The sequence below is a fragment of the Cupressus sempervirens genome, chromosome 2 (genome assembly GCF_028749045.1).
Source record: "Cupressus sempervirens isolate cs-2001-9-10 chromosome 2, ASM2874904v1, whole genome shotgun sequence".
NCBI lineage: Eukaryota > Viridiplantae > Streptophyta > Pinopsida > Cupressales > Cupressaceae > Cupressus > Cupressus sempervirens.
Window position 1 is genome coordinate 69,728,820 of NC_143119.1, and position 19,986 is coordinate 69,748,805.

Here is a 19,986-nt window from a genome sequence, read left to right on the forward strand (position 1 = left end):
TTTATATAATGATGATATTGAATCTGAAATCTATAAAAGGGTATTTTTAGTTTTTTTTTTTTAATTGAGTTTTGATAGAGAAATGAGATTTGACCAAAACAGGTTTTTGTATCACAAACAGTGACACAGATCTATGCTTTTACCCAACTACATTTGATGATTTTAGTCAAAGAGTGATAGATAGATTTGACCTCAAGGATGATGATTATGAGGATGTTATTGTGCATGATGGTGAGATACCTGGTAGAGATGAGCAGACATTGAGCATTCATGACTTTTCTAAGAGAGAGTATCAGGCATAGTTAGATGCTTCGTCACATGAGGTTGAGACTAGTAGTACTTCACATGATTTATCCCGCCAGCTGAAGGTGAGTGAAGACAATATTGTGACTACATTATCTCATCATGACAGGTATGTGGAGTTAGTTGGTATTGGTCATATTACTCAGGTGAGGATTTTGCTTGAGTTACTAGCTGATTCTAGTCTATGGATATGGACTCAAGATTATTATATTGGCGTTTGGGATTCAGTTGACTAGAGATCTTTAACACTTTCTGGTAGTAGTGTTTGTTTGGGTGCTATCATGGATTTGATTAGCAGATTGCACAGTGTTGTCTTTTCTTGTGCTAGCAGCTTGTCCGATGTTGGTATTAGTTTTTATACACTAGTGTTGGGCTTTGTTCATATATCCAATCAACCATACTTTCTGGAATGTGTTGATGATCTTTCATATTTGGCAGTGTGTACAGATGAGTCCTAAGATCATATTGGCATTGATGACATCCAAGAGGATGTAGTGGGCAGTTTTGAAGGCTTAGTTTCCTTGGGTACAAAGGAGTTGGACAGCAGTGCTACAGTTTTTGATACTATGTATGTTGATATGAGCTTTATAGTTGATTCACAGGATATGGATGGTAATACTCTAGAGACTAGTAACTTTGAGGATGCTCCTTTAGACAGTGTATCAGAGGAGGTTTGTAGGAGACAGTTAAGCCAATGCCATCATGTGTCTAATCAGTTGAGAGTTAGTGAGCGAGACATTGCTATTTGTTGCCAACATTTTGATGCTGCTCGTCAATTGTTAGCAGTTTATGGATGGGGTTCTCCTACTAGTGATGAGCAGGGAGGCAGTTATCTTTCCTTTAAAAAGTTCCACTCTTTATGGGAGGCTATCTAGATTCTGAGATAGGATTATATGCAGTTGGTAGCCAACAAAGATTATCTTATGGAGTGGGGCAGTACAGCATATGATGCATTATTGGCCAAGGAAGATGAGGTGAGTGAGCTTACTGAGTAGCATAAGGTGACTTCTGAGATTCTTGAGAGTACACAGTTGGCTTTCAAGGAGTCACAGTTTCATTTGGCTAAGGTGACCATAGAGTCACAGTCTCTTTGATACATCTCTAGTCTCTGTGCCATTAGTGCTAGAGGTCACAACCATTAGTGCAGATTGTTGTGGTATGCCTGACATGGTTGTGACCTCTAGCACTAATGGCACAGAGACTAGAGATGTATCAAAGATCATGTGTGATGTTGGTGAGTCGACAGTTGGCATGGTTCCTGCTAGTAATACTACTCACTTGGTGATATCTTCAGAGGTAGTAGTCAGTTCCAACATGGTTAATGATCAATTGCAGTTAGTTTCATCTGGATTACAGTCTGAGCCATTGACTGAGATTGGCGCATTCTATTAGCATTACACTGTGAGGTACACTCATCAATTTACCTTTGATGACCATGTTGATGAGATGATGATCCAGAGATATACTTTGGTTCCTAGTGCTTATCATCAGTTATGGGATAGTTTGATGCCTCGGGATGAGAGTTGTGATGGGCATGACATGGCGATAGGTTCTGTAGTTGACAGCTTGATAATACGTGACTTAGAGCAGGACTTTCGGAGTGATGCTTTAGCAAGTGTTGTTATTGATTCTACTCCTTTTGCTATGACATCTCTTGACTTAGCTGGCATTCAATCACAGTGGGTTGTATCACTTGTTCATGGTGAGCTATTGACTAAGGTTGGTTTTTTTTATCAACATTATATTGCAAGGTATGTACATCAGTTAGCATTCAATCCTTGTGTTGAGGAGTTGATGGCAGGCAAATTTGGTTTGGGTTCCAATTCTTGCTGTTTATCTTGCGATGGCTTTTCACCATCAGGGGTGTATGGGAGTTATGGTTATGAGACAGTGGTCAGTGATCTATAGATTTGTGTTGACTATAGGAGTTGTACAGTGTGTGGATTCTCCATATTTGGTATAGTTTCATTTAGGAGCATTCACCATTGTTGCAGAGTTGGATTGTACATTCCATATAGGCCAGTGGAATGCATTGATGGTATTTACTGTGTTGGTAGTTTGATTTGTCCACTTTACTTAGGTTTTGATGTTCTAAGAGTTTGTGTCTCGTGGTTTTCTGACTGTGGAAGTTGTGACTTTTGAGTTTGGTTGAGCAGTAATTGTCAGTTTGATTATGGATTCCTCTTGGTTATATTGCAGAGGATATTGCAGGAGCCTGTGCTAATTGACAATAGTATAGTTCATGACTACATTTGGGATCCAGGTGGATTGATTGGTTTATTGTTTATCCATTGCTTGAAGACAAGAAATATTTGGAAGGGGAGGACTTTTCATGTCCCCTTTTCAAATAATTAAAAATAATAATCGTTTCTAAGGCAGGTAGACCCAAAAAGGTGAAGTTTCAGAAAAAGGGGATAATCTTTGGAAGCTAATGGACTAATAAATGAAAATTATTATTAAAATATGTTTTATTAAACCCTCTTGGACGTGAGTTAGGGTTATGCCCTCTTTTACTGAGTTTGGAGGCATTTTGGGTTGATTGCAGAACTTGGTTTTTGCTCATTTTTTTGTTATTCTTCAGAGGCTGCCAAACCTGTGGAGAAGGAGACCCAAGAAAGGGAGTTTGCGGGTTTCTAGGGAGACCCAAGAATGGGATTTTTTAGGTTTATAGGAAGGCTAAGGATGGGATTTTGAATCCATTCCATGTGCATGCTCATGCAAAGTTTGCCTTTGTGCTGAACAGTGCAGATTTGTGAATTTTCGGGTGTATTTTTTGTAAGAGTTTGGTGTTTCCAGTTGAGTATTTCATATCAGTTTGGGTTGCTACTGTATATCAGGCTTTTAAATGTTAAAATAGAGCTGAAAATATGTATTTGGATATGATTATAATAATTTGATAGATTATTAAGTTTCTGTGGTGATTTCGGGCTATTTTGTGCTATTTTCGGGAGCCCGATAAACATTGTTTTTGTCCTCCGTTTGGGAGCTATTGTGTGCATGTTATATAGATCTAGAAATGTCATTTTATAGGCTGTTATTCTGCTCAAATTTCTTTAAAAATTTCCACTTTCAGATTTATTAATAATAGGTGAAGCTGTGAAGCTTTTGGCACTATTTCTGGCATACCCGATTTGGGGTTTATTGAGAAATTGGTGGATCTTTGAAATATTGGTTGTCTGATCTTAAAGATCTGATTAGAGGTTGGAAATATCATACAAAACCAGTAACGGGACATTTCATGCTCCTATTTAAATAATATTTGTCTATATCTTCTTCTATATTATTTTTGTTGCTATTATTGACTTCCACATGTATCCTAGTAGAAAACTCATGTGATATATGATTATAGATATTGGAATGTCATGTCCTTCCTTTTCAAAATTTTATGCAGGACATAGGTTTTCCAAGTTTATCTTTCGAGTGAATGAGATACATATAAAACTAATATAATCTTTAAAATTAATAGTATAATATTCTCTTTCTCATTTTCTTGTTATTGATTTTAGTGTGGACTAACAAAATACATAGAATGATATTCCATTGTAAACAAGGTTATATTTGATACTATGTTTAATTCAAAATTATAGTTAGATACTATATGACTCCCTAGTTCAATTTTGTTTGCTTTATTTTTTTGCTGAAATTTTATGTACCAAGATCTTACTTTATGCATACTTTAATTGTTATAATTATTTGATGATTAGCTAGTTTAGTATTTCATTAAATAGCATTAGACACAAAAATTACTTATTTAATTAAACTCATTTTCATGTTCTTTATTCATATATTTGTAACCACTTTCCTTAGTGTTATCCTAAGATGATATGTGCTTTTATATGCATCATAAAAACATGGAGAAAGAAATTGAAAATCTATTTTAGAACATATAACAATAGAGAAACAATATGACTAGGAGAAACAAGGATTTTAGTTACTTGAAGATGGATAAATAATTTTCAATTGAAAATAGTTTAAAAATAATTAGTTGTGCCTAGCTAGTAGGATCAAATACAGTTTTTCAAGGTGATAAAATTGCATATGCAAATGAATCACTTGCATGCCAGGCATGAAGTGCATTCCCCAACATATAATGAATTGTCGGATATCTCCATATGTTGGCCCAACAATGGAAGACAAGAATATAACCATGCATGTATTGGCACAATCTCCCTACAAGGATCCCGAGTATCTATTGTTGCTATTAATTTGGGAATCACTATATGATACAAAATGTTATGAAGTACTTGTTAGATATAATGAAATTGGAATGAACTAAAATGAAGAACAATAAATTAATCCAAGAGAGTTTGTAATGAAAATTGTTACGATACTTTACATGAGCTTTCATTATCAAATTTCCTTTAAGACATCGGGGTATTTTAAGACCATGGATGAATTTTTGTTAAAATTTGATTCTATTAAAAGTCATCTTGTTGCTTTAGGTGTTTAGTTAGATGACATTCACTTAATTCATATTATTCTTAAAAAGTGTTTTCCTACATAGTTTCAACAATTTATAACTAATATTCATGCACAACTTGCTATTCCTACTTTAACTCCTTAGTTAACTTATGTAATTTTTCAAAATTTATTAAGATAGGAAGAAGCTAAGCTAATTCAATTTGGTACTCTTAAATCAACAGAACATGCATTCATGTCTTGGAATTCAAATAGTAATTTTTTTGTTCAAATAATAATAATAATCATAATAACAAATACTATAATAATAATTCTAATAATTCCAATAATAAATCTCATGCCAAATATAACAGTAACCATAACAATCATCATAACAACAATCCTAATAATAATAATCAAAGGAATCATTCAAATTCCAAACGTCATTGTTCTTATTGTGGCAAAGATGGTCATGTTGTCAATAACTATTTTAAAAAGACAAATGATAAAAAACCTATGAACAATAGTAACCTTAATCAAAAATCAAATCATAAAAAAAGGTAACTCTATTAGTTCCAATTCTCATCATGCTTTTACTTGTAGCTTTAATGTTTGTAGACCTTTAGAGTGGATTGTTGACAGTGGTGCTTCACAATAGGTAACTTCTCATAAGGAAATTTTTGATTCTCTGCAACCTGATATTGCTAACATTCCTATTCAGTTAGCTAATAATCAAACTTGTAAAGTTAAACTTTTAGGTGATGTCACTATTCCTAATGGTAAATTGCATGATGCATTATATGTACCTAATCTAAAAACTAATTTTCTTTCTGTTTCAAAGTTATGTCAGGACTATAAAGTTGAATTCTATAAAGATACGTGTTATGTGATAGATCCTCAAACTAAACAAGTGATTACTCATGGTACAATGGATAATGAAAACTTATTTAAATTCCACGAATTTTCTAGTTCATGATATTCTTTACATAGTTCCACTTATTTGAATATATGGCCTTTGTTGGCTCCTGATTTAACAGTGTTTAAACAACCAAGTATACAGGCTAAGATTGCATCTATGGGAAGCTATCTCCAATAATGGACACAATTCACCAAGAACTCGAGCCAACTATAATGCTACATTCCTTCTTCACTTCAGGCACTACAAAACTTAGGTGGGTGAACCTCTCAGGATCCAATTATGTGACCAGTGCATGAGTATAATCAAAATCCAAAATAGCAGATGAAAACCTCCAAATCTTCTATACTTAACCAATACTTCATAAGCATGAAATAGCTAATGACCTAACTCATGAAATTGGTAAGCTAAGTGAGGGTTAAGCTTTGAATAACTTTCAACATCAAAGGGGGAAACGTTTGATTAATGATGTTGATTCAACACAACCTCAAATATGCAGCAGTATAACAAGTGACCCTATAACTGATCAGTGCCTAATCCATTGGGCAATTCCATGAATTCAAAATGTACATTTGTGATGTCAGGACATATTTTGTATACCCAGACATCAGATCTATCTAATCACCTTGTGATTCAGACATTAGTGTTCATTCAGATCTCATTCTCACAAAATATCCTTCTCAAGTAACCAGTAACCATGTTAAACATATCAAGAATTTACTTGGCCCTTTGGTCCAATAGCAAAATACATCAAACATGCAACTTGAATGGGATGCAAATGAATCTTAGATCTTTTTTCCAAGACCACATAAGACTTATAGATTTTTGAGACAAGAGACATGAACCAAAATGAAACTAGTGGAATTATTGCTCATATGTATTGATTTCCTTGAAACTATACATTCAGATGCACAAAATTAAAACATGAAAACACCTAACATATAAGAACTTGCTATATTATCCAGACTAATACTATTCACATGAAAGAATTATGTTGAAGAATCGTGTCTCAGTATTTGGAATCCATCAAAACTGGAACCAGAATATGGTCTCTCAGCAGTGAGTGGTTTTTTCTTCCTAGAAACTAGAACCTGTACAATGAGAAAGAAAGGGAATGATATAGGAAGAAGTGAATTCTTGGATCTGATTAGGAGATGACAAGTTTCCACTCAAAATTCCTTCCCAAGAAGATCAAAAGCCTCTCTCTACCTTCTCTCTGTAACTAAAAATCAAATCCCATCATTTTGGCTCTACAAGGCATAAAGAATCTCAGATATTTGGTTCATCATCATAACCACTTTTTATGCCAAATTTTAAATCATGGCTAAGCCAAAAATTAGTTAAGAGGCCTCCAAAATGCAATACAATCTTCTCAAAGTCATTTTTTTACATTCTAGCTTCAAATGGTCTTCATAACTGCCCTCTAACCAATTCTAATGACCAATGTTGAAATCTGCTCATTCTGTCGCCAATGTCCCAAGTTTTACAAATTGTCTTATAGTGCAATGAACTGTTTGCTTGAAAAAGAGCAATGAATAGATGACTTCTCTATCATTGAAGAACTTACAATGGACTTTGGCACAATAGACAAGTTGACTTAAGTGATGTTGAGAACCATTTGTAAAGACAAGCAGCATGGTACTTGTGTTTGCAGGTTTTACATGAAAAATGAGGAAGAATATGATTTTCTGAATGGACAATGTTGTAACAGATTGGGCACTCTTCCACACCTTCAAATTTACAGTTAATAGATGTTGTTTAGCCAGGCCCTAAAGCGGGTCTGGCTAAAAAAAAAATTTGTTTTCAAACAACTAATATTCAAAACTGACCCATTAACCATCTGGCACTAATTTGACCAAAAATCAACCACTAGAAACCAATTTGAAACTCATTTTACCACTTATCTGCAAATTGTCACTTTCGCGTTAGGAGGTCTGTTGATTGGTCTTAAAAACTAATCCAAACACCTAACCGGGCTATGAAATTTGATCTACTAAATCTTTGTTCTGCACACTTATACCATGTCAAATCTTGTCTCATGATGAATTCAAGGGAAAAAGAGATTCACTGTCAACGTTGACCTCTCAAAACTACCTGCACAAAAACATGTCAGAAAGCAATAAAATGGGTTTGGAATCGGCTTTCAAAATTGGGCAAATGGACAGTTCGAAAGATGAAAACTGGGGCATTGATTCTCTATCATGTGGGCATTATGGATCTTCAATTTGAGCTCATGATGAATAAATGAGCGTAAACGGTGAGGGGGAAAACTGAGCTACTTGAAATTTATAGACTAGAAAGAATGGCAGAAAAGCATTTTTTGCAAATGGAATGGACTTGGAAAAGTGTACAAATGGATTTGTCATGACTTGCAAACTAGCACACTTAGAGTATTTTCAGTGGAAAAAATAGTGGTACAATCCATTTGACTTCACCTATCATGGATTTCAAGATATAGTACCATGAATAGGGGTTTTGAAAAATCTGCAAATGCTGACACCAGTAAAAAGATAGAAATTGCGTTTGGAATTGCATTTGAAAACTGATCAAACAGATTCGTCATAAGCTGAAAATTGAAACATAACAAGTCTCTGACATTTAGAATACAATGTAAATAGAAATTTATCATTTTGGTCAGCTGGTTAGAAGTTATAACATGTCAAACAGGGCTTCCTAGAAATGTGTGCAATTTGCAAATGTGTGAAAATAGTAAACTACCAACTTTGAGGGATTCAAAACCTAGTCAAATAAACTCGAAAAAACTCAAAATTTGAAACATAGGCTCTTAGGTATGGACATTAGACATTCCCAAAGTGGTAACTCATGAAACATTTCTAGGTGCGATATATTCAATGGCAAACAGAGCCTCCTATCATTGTCTGACACGTGAAAATGCAAATTTGAAACTAGCTCAGAACAAGACTTCACAGAATGGCTCGGAATCTCAATTTTTTTTCATGGAATGCTTAGATAGGCTGAATGCAGGGTGTTAGAAACATTAAACACCTTAGGGGCCTCAAAGGTACAACCGGGTACAATCTCATTTATTGGCATTTGTAGGGCTCAATTTTCTCAACAATGCTCAAAATTCGAGCTACAATTTTGAGCTCCAACAGCATGAAAGACTTGGACATTTAAATTCAGATTATATTGCTTTAATAAAAAAAGGCAATATGGTTGATGGCTTGCCTCACATTATTCCTTCTAAGATTGCTTGTACTGGTTGTATGAGTGGTAAGATGCATAGGGAGCCCTTTCCAAGTGGTAAATCGTGGCGGGAAGCTCATAAGTTGTACCTTGTCCATAGTGACCTTTTGGGCCCCATGGAGAATAACTCCATCCAATCTTCTCGGTATGCACTTACCTTTGTTGATGATTTTTCTAGATGAACTTGGATCTATATTTTGCACAGCAAGGATCAAGTTCTTGATATATTCATTGAATTTCAATTATATGTTGAAAGGCAATCTAGTTTTAAAATTAAAATTCTCAGAACTAATAATGGAAAGAAATATGTGAATAATGCTTTTCATTCTTATTTGAAATCATGTGGAATTAAACATGAGCTTACTATTCCTTATACACCACAGCAAAATGGTGTGGTGGAAAGAAAGCATCAAACCACTGTAAAAATGGCTAGATGCATGTTGCATGCTAAGAATCTGCATTATAAATTTTGGGCTGAAGCCATGTTTTGTGCAACTTATATTCTTAATAGGACTCCTACCAAAGCTCTCAAGGATATTACTCCAAAAGAGGCATGGTTTGGTAGGAAACCTGATTTGCATCAATTGGAAATTTTTGGATCTGTTGCTTATGTTCATACTCCTAAACAAAAATGACATAAATTAGATGCTACGTCTTCTCCTTATATTTTTGTTGGTTATGATGAAAAAACTAAGGGTTATCGTGTTTATGATTCTACTACAAAAAAAGTTCAAGTTGCTAGAGACGTTTGTATTGCAGAAAATGGTGTACATGACTATTCTACTACACATGATTTAGAATTCAGTGGCACCAAAATGTGCTAGTGGAGGACCAACCTCCTTCTCTTAACCCTACTCCTTTTAACCCTACAACTCAAGCACCACCTATTATTTTTTCTTCTACTAGTAATGATATTCAAGTAGCTACTAATGATGCTTTTATTGATAATGATTCTTCCTCTAGTGATGATTCCATTACAACTAAACGTAAACCTAAATGGGCTCAAAACTTAATCAATGAAAGTGATGACTACATTTCTAGATTTGGTGGAATTAAACATAGAAGGATTAATTATTTTAATTATTCTTTGATGACTACTATTATGAATTCCAATGATCCTAAGTCTTTTGATCAAGCTAGCTCTCAACCTCATTGGCAAAATGCCATGCACGAGGAATATGACTCTTTAATTGCTAATCAAACTTGGAACTCAGTCAAATTACCTCATGGTGAGAATACAGTTTCATGTAAATGGTTATACAAAACAAAATTGAATGCTAATAATGAAATTAGTAATTTTAAGGCTAGATTATATGCTAGAGGTTTTTCACAAATTGAAGGATTAGATTATAATGAAACTTTTGCTGCTATTGCTAAAATGCCTACTATCAAATTAGTTCTTGCTTTAGCATCTAAAATGAATTGGCCCATTCATCTAATGGATGTTAAAAGTGCCTTCTTAAATGGTGATTTACATGAAGAAATCTATATGGCTCAACCTCCTAGATTTGTTAAGAAAGGTAGTGAAAATATGGTTTGCAAATTAAAAAAATCTATTTATGGTCTTAAACAATCACCTAGAGAATGGTATTCTAAAATTAATTCATTCTTTATTTCTCAAGGCTTTTCTAGAAGTAAGAATGATCATAATTTGTATATTAAACATACTAAAGATGATAGTATCATTGTTATTGTTTATGTGGATGATCTAATTCTCACTTCTAGTTTAGATGCTTTAATTTCTAATATTAAGTTTCAACTTAAACATAAATTTCAGATGATTGATTTAGGTATTTTATATTAATTTTTAGGGATGCAAATTTGGCAAACCCCTAAGGGTATCTTTCTTTCTCAAAGCAAGTATCCTCATGACCTTTTAGAAAAATTTAAGATGAACGATTCTAACCATGTTTCAATTCCATGTGAATTAGGAACTAAATTAATGGCTGATATGGATACTCCTTTTGTTGATGAAACTTTGTATAGGAAATTGGTAGGAAGTTTAAATTATTTAACTCTTACTAGACCTAATATTTATTATAGTGTTGGTTTAGTTTCTAGATTTATGTCTAAACCTGAACAAACACATTTTAAAGTTGTTGAAAGAATCTTAAGGTACATTAAGGGAACTATTAATATGGGATTATTTTATGATGCCAATTCTAAATTTATTTTACATGGCTATAATGATTCCGATCTAGGTGGAGATCCCAATGATGGGAGATCCACTTGTAGCTATTGTTTCTTTGTTGGTTTAGGTGCAATTTCTTGGAAAAGTTAAAAAGAACACTCTATTTCCCTTTGCTCAACTGAAGCTGAATACAAAGGTTGTACTACTGTAGCTAAGGATGTCTTATGGCTTAGAAGACTTCTTGAAGATTTGGGTCTACCTCCACAAGCACCTACCCCTCTACATTGTGACAATCAAATTGTTATTGCATTGGAAAAGAATCCATTTTTTCATGCAAGGACCAAATATATTTCACTTCAATATCACTTCATTCAAGAATAAGTTGAAAACAAGCAAATTGCTCTTCTTTATTGTAAAGTTAAACATCAAGTGGCTGATATTTTGACAAAACCATTTTCTAAAGAGAGATTTCAATTTCATTGTAAAAATTTGGGTTTACAACCTTTTGATGTAAACTCCCCAAGTAAAGATTAAGAGGGGGTGTTAGAAACATTAATCTTCCCTTGTATGTATTTAATTGGGATATTCCAAGGAACCCTAAATGTAGTATGTCCTATTGTACACATGTGGAGGACATGTCATTATTTGTCCTTTATTCCACATGTGAGGACAACTCATTTTTATAATTCCTTTATTAAGGAAAGGATTTGACACATTGCACAAACCTATTATGAATGTGGCATTCATAGAAATGGGAGTTCCACATGCGAACACATGAAACTCCTATTTTTGTATTTCTCTCTCTCTCTCTCTCTCTCTCTCTCTCTCTCTCTCTCTCTCTCTCTCTCTCTCTCTCTCTCTCTCTCTCTCTCTCTCTCTCTCTCTCCTTTAGGCATTTTCCTTCATTTATAATACTCACAAGGGGTTTTCTTTGCTTTCCCCTTATAAATCCTTGTCTCCATTGTTGAACTATCTTGGTGTATGCTCTTGGATTTTTCTTATCACATGGTAACATTGTTTCACACTTAACTTACTTGGATTGTTTTTTGTTCCTTGCTCTATCTTATCATTTCTTATAATACTAAATCTAATAGTAACATCTTCCATGTGTCCAAAAAATATAGCATAGGTTTAGGGTTTCTTGCCTCCTAGGAATTTCAAGCAGCTATTCTCACTACTAGAAGAATAACTTTAGTGGATAGTTGACTGAAAGGAGTTGATGAAGAAAGTTCTAATTCTATGTAAATACCATAATCACAAGGCCTATTCCCTTGCAAAAGAATTTGCCACAATGACATTACCTCTAAACCATGCAAAGCATGTTGAATTGGTTTCCAACCCTGAAAAACTCTTATACGAAATGGAAAAGCAAATGTAGATGCAATACATGACAAATTCCAAGGTGATCAGATGTTATTTCCAAGGTGATTATGAAAAATAATATTATCTTAATATCTTATATACAATCAATTCAAGGGTAAGAGTCTTGTGTGAAGCATTTTTTATTTAAAAACCCCATGCATTCAAACTTTTAAACAAGAAACCAGATAAAGAACATACACAAAAACCATTAAAATGTTTTAGATGAACAAATCGGAGAAACCAACATTTAAGATATTATGATACACTTGTTTAAGTAAATGCAAATTCTATAGGCAATTGCATATTTGAGGCACATGATGGAAATCATGTATTTGTATGTGTGATAAAATTAATACATGGAGGCAAACAACTTCTTATTGATTAAAATTTGAATTGGATAGATACAAACAAAGCCTATCATGGGTGAGGTGGTATGTACTATGCACATTTAAAATCAACTCTAATTAATGAATCCAACACACCATTAATTTTTAATTTTTTTTGTTAACGTAGAATAATAACAAGTGTTTTAACATGTCTCAATAGTTTTCTTTCAAAATGTAGGGTTATAGTATGCATCAACAACCACATAATATGCATAGTGGTGATGGTTTTTCTTCCCAACAGGTAAAACTCATTATTGTTGTATAGATTAAATACAAGAAATATGTTAATGGATATTTTTAGTATGTTTTATTATTCACTATTGTTTTGGATTGATTTTAAATCCAGAGCTAATCATATTGCTCTTGCAAATGAGTGCTAGTCAGAAAAGGGAAAAGAAGAACTAGTTCACAAGTATGAGGGGCTGGACAATGACCTGGCTAAATTTATTATTGATTTTGAATCAACCAATTATCTTGAATTTTCATTGAAAATTTTGATTCATGATATAGGAAATATGTTATCACAATTGGCATTAAATCAAGCTCAGACTCTGCATTATGAAATTAGATTGATAGGTTGGTGAGCCTAGTTTACATATGTATAGTAAGTATTAATGTAGTTTTTAGCTATAAAAAAAGTTCAATAATGGTTTTTATAGTATACTATTTTATTTATGTCATTAAATTAAATGCATATGTGTTATTTGTTCAAAGGATGCTAAGGCCATTGAGGGGAAATCACCTAGAGGAAGATAATTTAGATGGTTCAAGTACATCGCATGTCATTCTATCCTACACTAGTGTTTTACATGAAAAATACTTTTTTAATAGCTCTAACAATCTTGTTTTATTGTGCTCTAACAATCTCATTTGTTAGCTCCTACCATGGATACTTTGTTCTCTACGTCACTTGCTACAATGAACAGAACCAAAGATGCACTATCAACTATGAATTCAACAACACATAGCTCAGTGAAAGATGCATTAGAACTGCCTATTGGTAAGTAGATTCCTATTTTAATTTCTCATTTTCCATGTTTTTATTTCTCTGAAAGTATTATTTATTAGGGGGCATTTTGTAATATTGGATTCATTTTATGTAGGAGGTGATGAGAACCTTCCTGGGTATTCCTAAGTGATATGTATGAGAACAATAAAGAATTGTGATCAATTGCTCATTAGAAATGAAGATGGTCCTCACCTAAAAGTACCCCAACTTCCAAGTACTTTAAATATTGATCCTTTCTTTTACTATACAATATTATACTAATAATCAAATGCACTAAACTCTCGTTCAATACCTAGCAATAAATACTAATCACAATATTATTTTGTAGGAAATAATATATTTTATGAAAAAATTAATCATGAATTTTTTCATATATTTGGGTCAACCGTATGCACAGGGTATCAAGTTTTGATTTCATTGCTAGAGCATGCTTCCTTAATTTGATCAATTTCTTTAAGTAAATTAAAAGGTAGCTTCAATTTTGTATCATCCTTAAATTTACACACTTCCACTTTAAGAATATTTATCCCTCTAAGTAAGTGGTATGGGGTCATGTCAGGTGCCTTGAATGGGTCTTTGCACATGTTCTACTTTTTCTCTCTTTATTTCCATCCTATTTTTGACAAACTACACTGTGAAATTGAGAACTTTGACCTCTCATTCAAGGTTCACCATCAGGGTCATGGTTGACCTTAACCTTGACCTAGGGTAAGGTTGACCGCATCCATGACGTAAGGTCTTAAATTCAATTTCCTAGAGTTTTGGGATCTGAAGCTTTAGAAAGTTTCTTTTCTCATATCTGGGTTGGTTGTTTTGGGTTTTTCAAAATGGTATACTCTTAAACTACATTTAATATAGGTCTATTCCTAGGATTTAACATTAAATGAGACTTAATGCTCCTATTTTTGCCTTCCCTAGGAGTCAGTACCCTAGTTCTCTATATAAGAAAGCATTCTTCCCTCATTCAAGCATCTACTTTTTTATGCACAAATTATCCACCATCAATGAGAAAAGTTATTATCTACAATATGTGCATGGTTGATCCACTATCTATCAAGCATTAAAGTGTTCAAGCATTCAATTCATCAAGGAGGACCATTGTTAGTGATTGAACGATTCAATCTCTATAGAACCCTCTTGTTGAAGATTTCATTCGCATTCATCCAAGTGATTTCCTATGTAAAGATGCATTCAAGATTGGTGTTGAAGATCTAATGATATTGATTTGAGACATCCTACATACATTCTACATATATTTGGAGCATGTGTACTTGTGGATTCAAGGATTCAAATCCTTCACAAGGATTTCCACATGATTAAGGTGAATAGATCCATTTTCTTTGTTTGTGCACATATATTTCTTCAATTATATTTCAAGGTTAATTCCAAACTAGGGATTGCCTAAGTAAAACACCCCATTCAACATAAAAAACCATTTTTCTTGTAGATACAAGTGTGGAACAATGAAACAAAGAGCAGAATCAAATACCCTTTTTCTCAAACTTGTGAGATGCATGAACATGAATTTTGTCATAGTGCAAGTCAAGGTTGACTTTATGGGGTACAATTGTGCTCTGAAGTAAGATTGTGCCCCACCAATAGGGTCAAGGTTGACCTCACTTCAAAAAGACAAAATATTTTAACATTTTCTCTATCTTGACATTTCCAATCCGAAACAGGTTGCATATTTTCCAAAAACTATATACAGACATCACAAAATGACATTTTCCATATTCAAGGTGAGTATTTGTCTTTTATCTATTTTGGGCTTTTTACATATAATCTCCTCAAAATATAAAGGACGTCACTCTTAACTGCCCTCTTTCCCTCTATCCTTCATCACTTGATACATTTATGCATTGAGCACTCTCTTGTGTTTAATCAATTTGGATAATTCCTTTTGAAAAATAGGACTAGGAAGATTTTCTTTCTATTCATTTTTGTAAGCCCAACATGCTTACACTCTCTCTTTTGTGGAACTAGATGCCCTATTATGTTTTCAACTTCCCTTTATATTATCTTGTGTGTTCACCTTTCTATTCATATTGGTGACCCATAATAGAAATTTTTTTCTTTTTGTTGTTACATTTACATCTTGCATTAGATTTCCTTTCATACTATCTTTTGTAGAATTAGATGCCCTATTATGCTTTGTGGTGTTATATTTCATTTCATTTCATTATGTTTTTTCTTTCATTAAGATTAGGTTTAGTTTATGCTCTTGCATTTTAACTTTAAAAATACAAAAATGTTGTTGTTTTATAGTTTAGTTTATTTTATTTGCATCTTTTAATGAGATTTGTTACTTCTAGTCCTACTTGAAATCTTAGGGTTAGATGCAGTCATAAACTTATGGGTACCTTTAAGCCTGAGTCTTCTTCTCCTTTCTTGAGGATTTCAAATGAGCCTTTGATTCTTCTTGATTCTAAGCCTCTTATGGAGAAAAACTCTTCTCACTCATCTCATGATGAGGGTGATGCTCTAAGAGTTTGTCCTAAACTAGTTCAAAAAGTTTCAAATGAACTTGATAAAATGGGTAATTGGCTTCTTCAAGAAAACCCTAATCAAGATTCTATTCAAGCTATAGAGTCTCTTGGGAATGTTTATCATGATAGTGACTAGGGTGTTAATATTTCATGTGGTATTACTCTCCGTATGCATTCCAATGTTAAAGCTTTAGCTTAAGAAGCTCAAGATTTAGGGTTGTTTCCTCCTCGCACTAGTGTTGGACTTTCTTGTATTCCTCTTACTAGTGTTCCTACTTACACTCCTTCTTTGGTGACTGTGATGGTTCCCTCTATTCCTATTCATGTTCCTCTTGTATCCTTTCTTACTTCAGAGCCTTCTTATCATAATCTTGTTTCTACTTATTCTACTCCTCTGCCAACTATAGTGCCTAGTGTTCCTCTAGTTGTGTCTTTTATTCCTACAACTTCTTACATTGTACCTAGTGTATCTAATGTTTCTATTCATTCTATTTCTCCTCATGATTCTACAATTATCAGTTTGAGTCAAATTGTATCATTCTTACAACAAAAAATTGCATCCTTAACTCAAAAAAAGTTTAGTATCTTGACTTGTGTCATGGGAGGTCCCTAGTCTTAGGATATTATTCGTACTCCTATTCCTTAGCAAGTCAATATGCCTTGACTTCAGAATTGTAATGGTAAGGGAGACCCAATTTATCATGTTAAAACTTTTCAAGTCCTTTCTAGTGATTATGCTCATATTCATAGGATTTAAGCAAAGTTGTTTGCTTGAAATTTTCATGACAAGGCTTTGCAATGGTTTTGTTCTTCGACTTATTATTCTATTCATTCATTTCCTTAAATTTCTAATGCTTTTATTCAACAATTCCAAAACAACATTGAACCATAGGTGTCTTTGACTAATTTGATGCATTGTAAAAAAAACTCGGAAGAAAAATTAAATAAATTTATTGGTAGATTTAAAGCATTTGCATGCTAAGATTTCTTATTTTATTCTTGATACTGATATTCAATGTATGTTTATTTTAAATTTGTAAAGAGATATTAGAGATAAGATTATGTTTACTAAATTTACTTCTTTTCAACAACTTTGTGCAATGCTTCATCATTATCAATTACAGTGAGTCAATTCAAGAGCACCACTTCAATGGCTCCTATTCCTGTTGATAAAAGTGATGTTGCTCCTAATCCAACTAAAGTTCAAAAATTTAACAACTATGTCAAGATAAATAAACAAGAAAATACAGTTCCTAATCAAGTTTCTATTGCATCTCACAATGCCACTTCTACATCCACTGCGTTTTGATTAAATCATACATTTACCCCTCTATCTAAATCTTTACATTCTATAATGAATACATTGTTAACTACTAATATGATTGTTTTACCTCCTATTCATCCTCTTTTACCTGCTACAATGGTGGCTAAAACTTTTGATCCAAAAGCTTTTTGTCAATATCATTGCCAGAATGGTCATGATACTAAGAAATGTTATTCTTTAAAACATAAGATTCATGACTTAATTGATTCTAATGCTTTATCTGTTGATAAAATTGGTGGTAGTGGGAATAAGTTTTTTTGACTCCTAATCAAAATTTGCAAATCTATACAAATCCTTTACCTATACATGATACTAATACTATTGCTTAGCCATCTTCTATGGATATTTTGCATGGTTCAAAGATGGATGATCTTAATGATGTTGTTAATCAAGTGGAGCATGTGGTTCAATATGTGTTTCCATCTCAATCTCAACCTCTTCTTGAATCTAAAGTTTTAGCTCCACCTCAACTGAAACCTAAGTCTAAATTGAAGGCTTAACCTAAAATTTGATAGTTCAACCTAAGAAGAAATGACCTCAAGACCTTTTGATTACCCTTCATTATTCTAAAACTATTAAAGCTCCTAATGGTCCCTTTTATATTTAAGCTAAGATTGCTAAGATACCCACTCATGGTTGTCTTGTTGATCCTACTTCCTTAGTCAATGTTATTATAGAAGAAAATCCTTTTATCAAAAGTTTGCAACATGATTTTTATGATACATCAAATGTGTCGATTCAAACTTGTAATGGTTTTCTTTGTGGACATCATTTGGTTCTATTGATTTGCTAGTTAATCTTTGTGGAAAAATTGTGAACACTACCTTTGTTGTTGTTCCTACTTTTGATAAATTTCAAGTTAAGCTTGGTTTACCATGGTTAAATTCCATGCATGCTATTGCTTCACATATTTATAAATGCCTTAAGTTTGTTTATGATGATGAAGTGAAGATAGTTAATCATAGTTTATACCATGCTTCCAAGACTTGGGATACTACTACCATTGACTTCATTTGGTCTTCTTTACCTAATTCATTTCCTTCTTTACTTGATCATCTTTTATGTTCATATCAAGCCTATAAATAGTGGAAGATTCTTGAGTTAAGCTTACCTCTTAGGGGTCTAACCGTGGTCCTTTTGCTACACCTTCTATACCTCATTTTTTCTATACCTTCTACAATTGTTAATCAATTTTCTCCTATTTCTTGTTAGTCTGCTAGTAATCCTATTAATCCTACAACAGAACTGGTGAATGATCCTATAATTGTTCCTCCTAGTTCTCAACACATTTCAAGTAAATCAAAACATAACTAATCTGCTAACAAATTTTGTTAAAAGTGTCACTCTCAAGCTAAAGCTCATAATTCTACTATAAAAAAATCTTTATCTTCTCTAGATACAACTATGCATGATTTGTTAGAAGAAGTTGTTGATGATGTTAAATTGCATGATTCTAATGGCTCTATTTGTATCTTGGATCTCATTTTGATCAATCTAAATGATGGCAATACTCTTGATGATGTTATGATGTTAAATAATGAATATGAAACTATTGAAATTACCACTAACACTGATTTACTTATATTCTTTCCTCACTGTAATTAACACTTACACCTACTATTGAACATTGTGATTCTCAAGAGGATCCTTGTTTGGAACTGGCTATCATTCCTACCGTGTTGGATATAGCCCCTCTTATGAGTGCCATGCCCTAAATTTATGAGGAAAAACACAAAAAAAAATTTTTTTTTTTAAAGGTGAAGTAAAGATAATAGGTGTAGTTCTAGAGTTGTTTTCCTTGAGGGGAAAACATTACGTATGTAATTATGAAACATAATTTCTGCATTGATGTTGTTAGATTGGCTCCATAATTATTTTTGTGAAGTTTTCTTATGGTTATCCTAGGTAAAGAAATACATCTCATTTGATCCTTAATTATTATAGTAGGACTATTTCGATGAAAATCTTGCACTCTATTCTTTCAAACCTTCAACTAGCTAGATGTTTGCAACTAGGTATTTTAAATCATTTATCATTGATTCGTTATCCAAATTCTATAATGTATTACTATTTAAGAACCCTTTATTGTTTATCCTCTATGTTTCTATATAATTATACCTTCTAAATAAATATCCCTATTTTATTTAATCATTATTATTATTTTATTTTGTAATATATATTTTTATTTATTTATTTATTTTTTTTTTCTCATATAATAACTTGACCTTCAATTTATTATTACTAATACTAACCATGATTCTAACATCCCTTTTAGATAATACTAAGTTTATCTACAATCTAAATTCTTAACCCCATACATTACTGTTTGCCTCATTAAATCAGTAAAAGAACCTGCATAATAATTTTAATACTATATAAATGTTTAATTTCAACTTACTTATTTAAATTAACACCCTAAGTTATATCTTGATAACAATATTCCATCCTAAATCTTCCTATAATT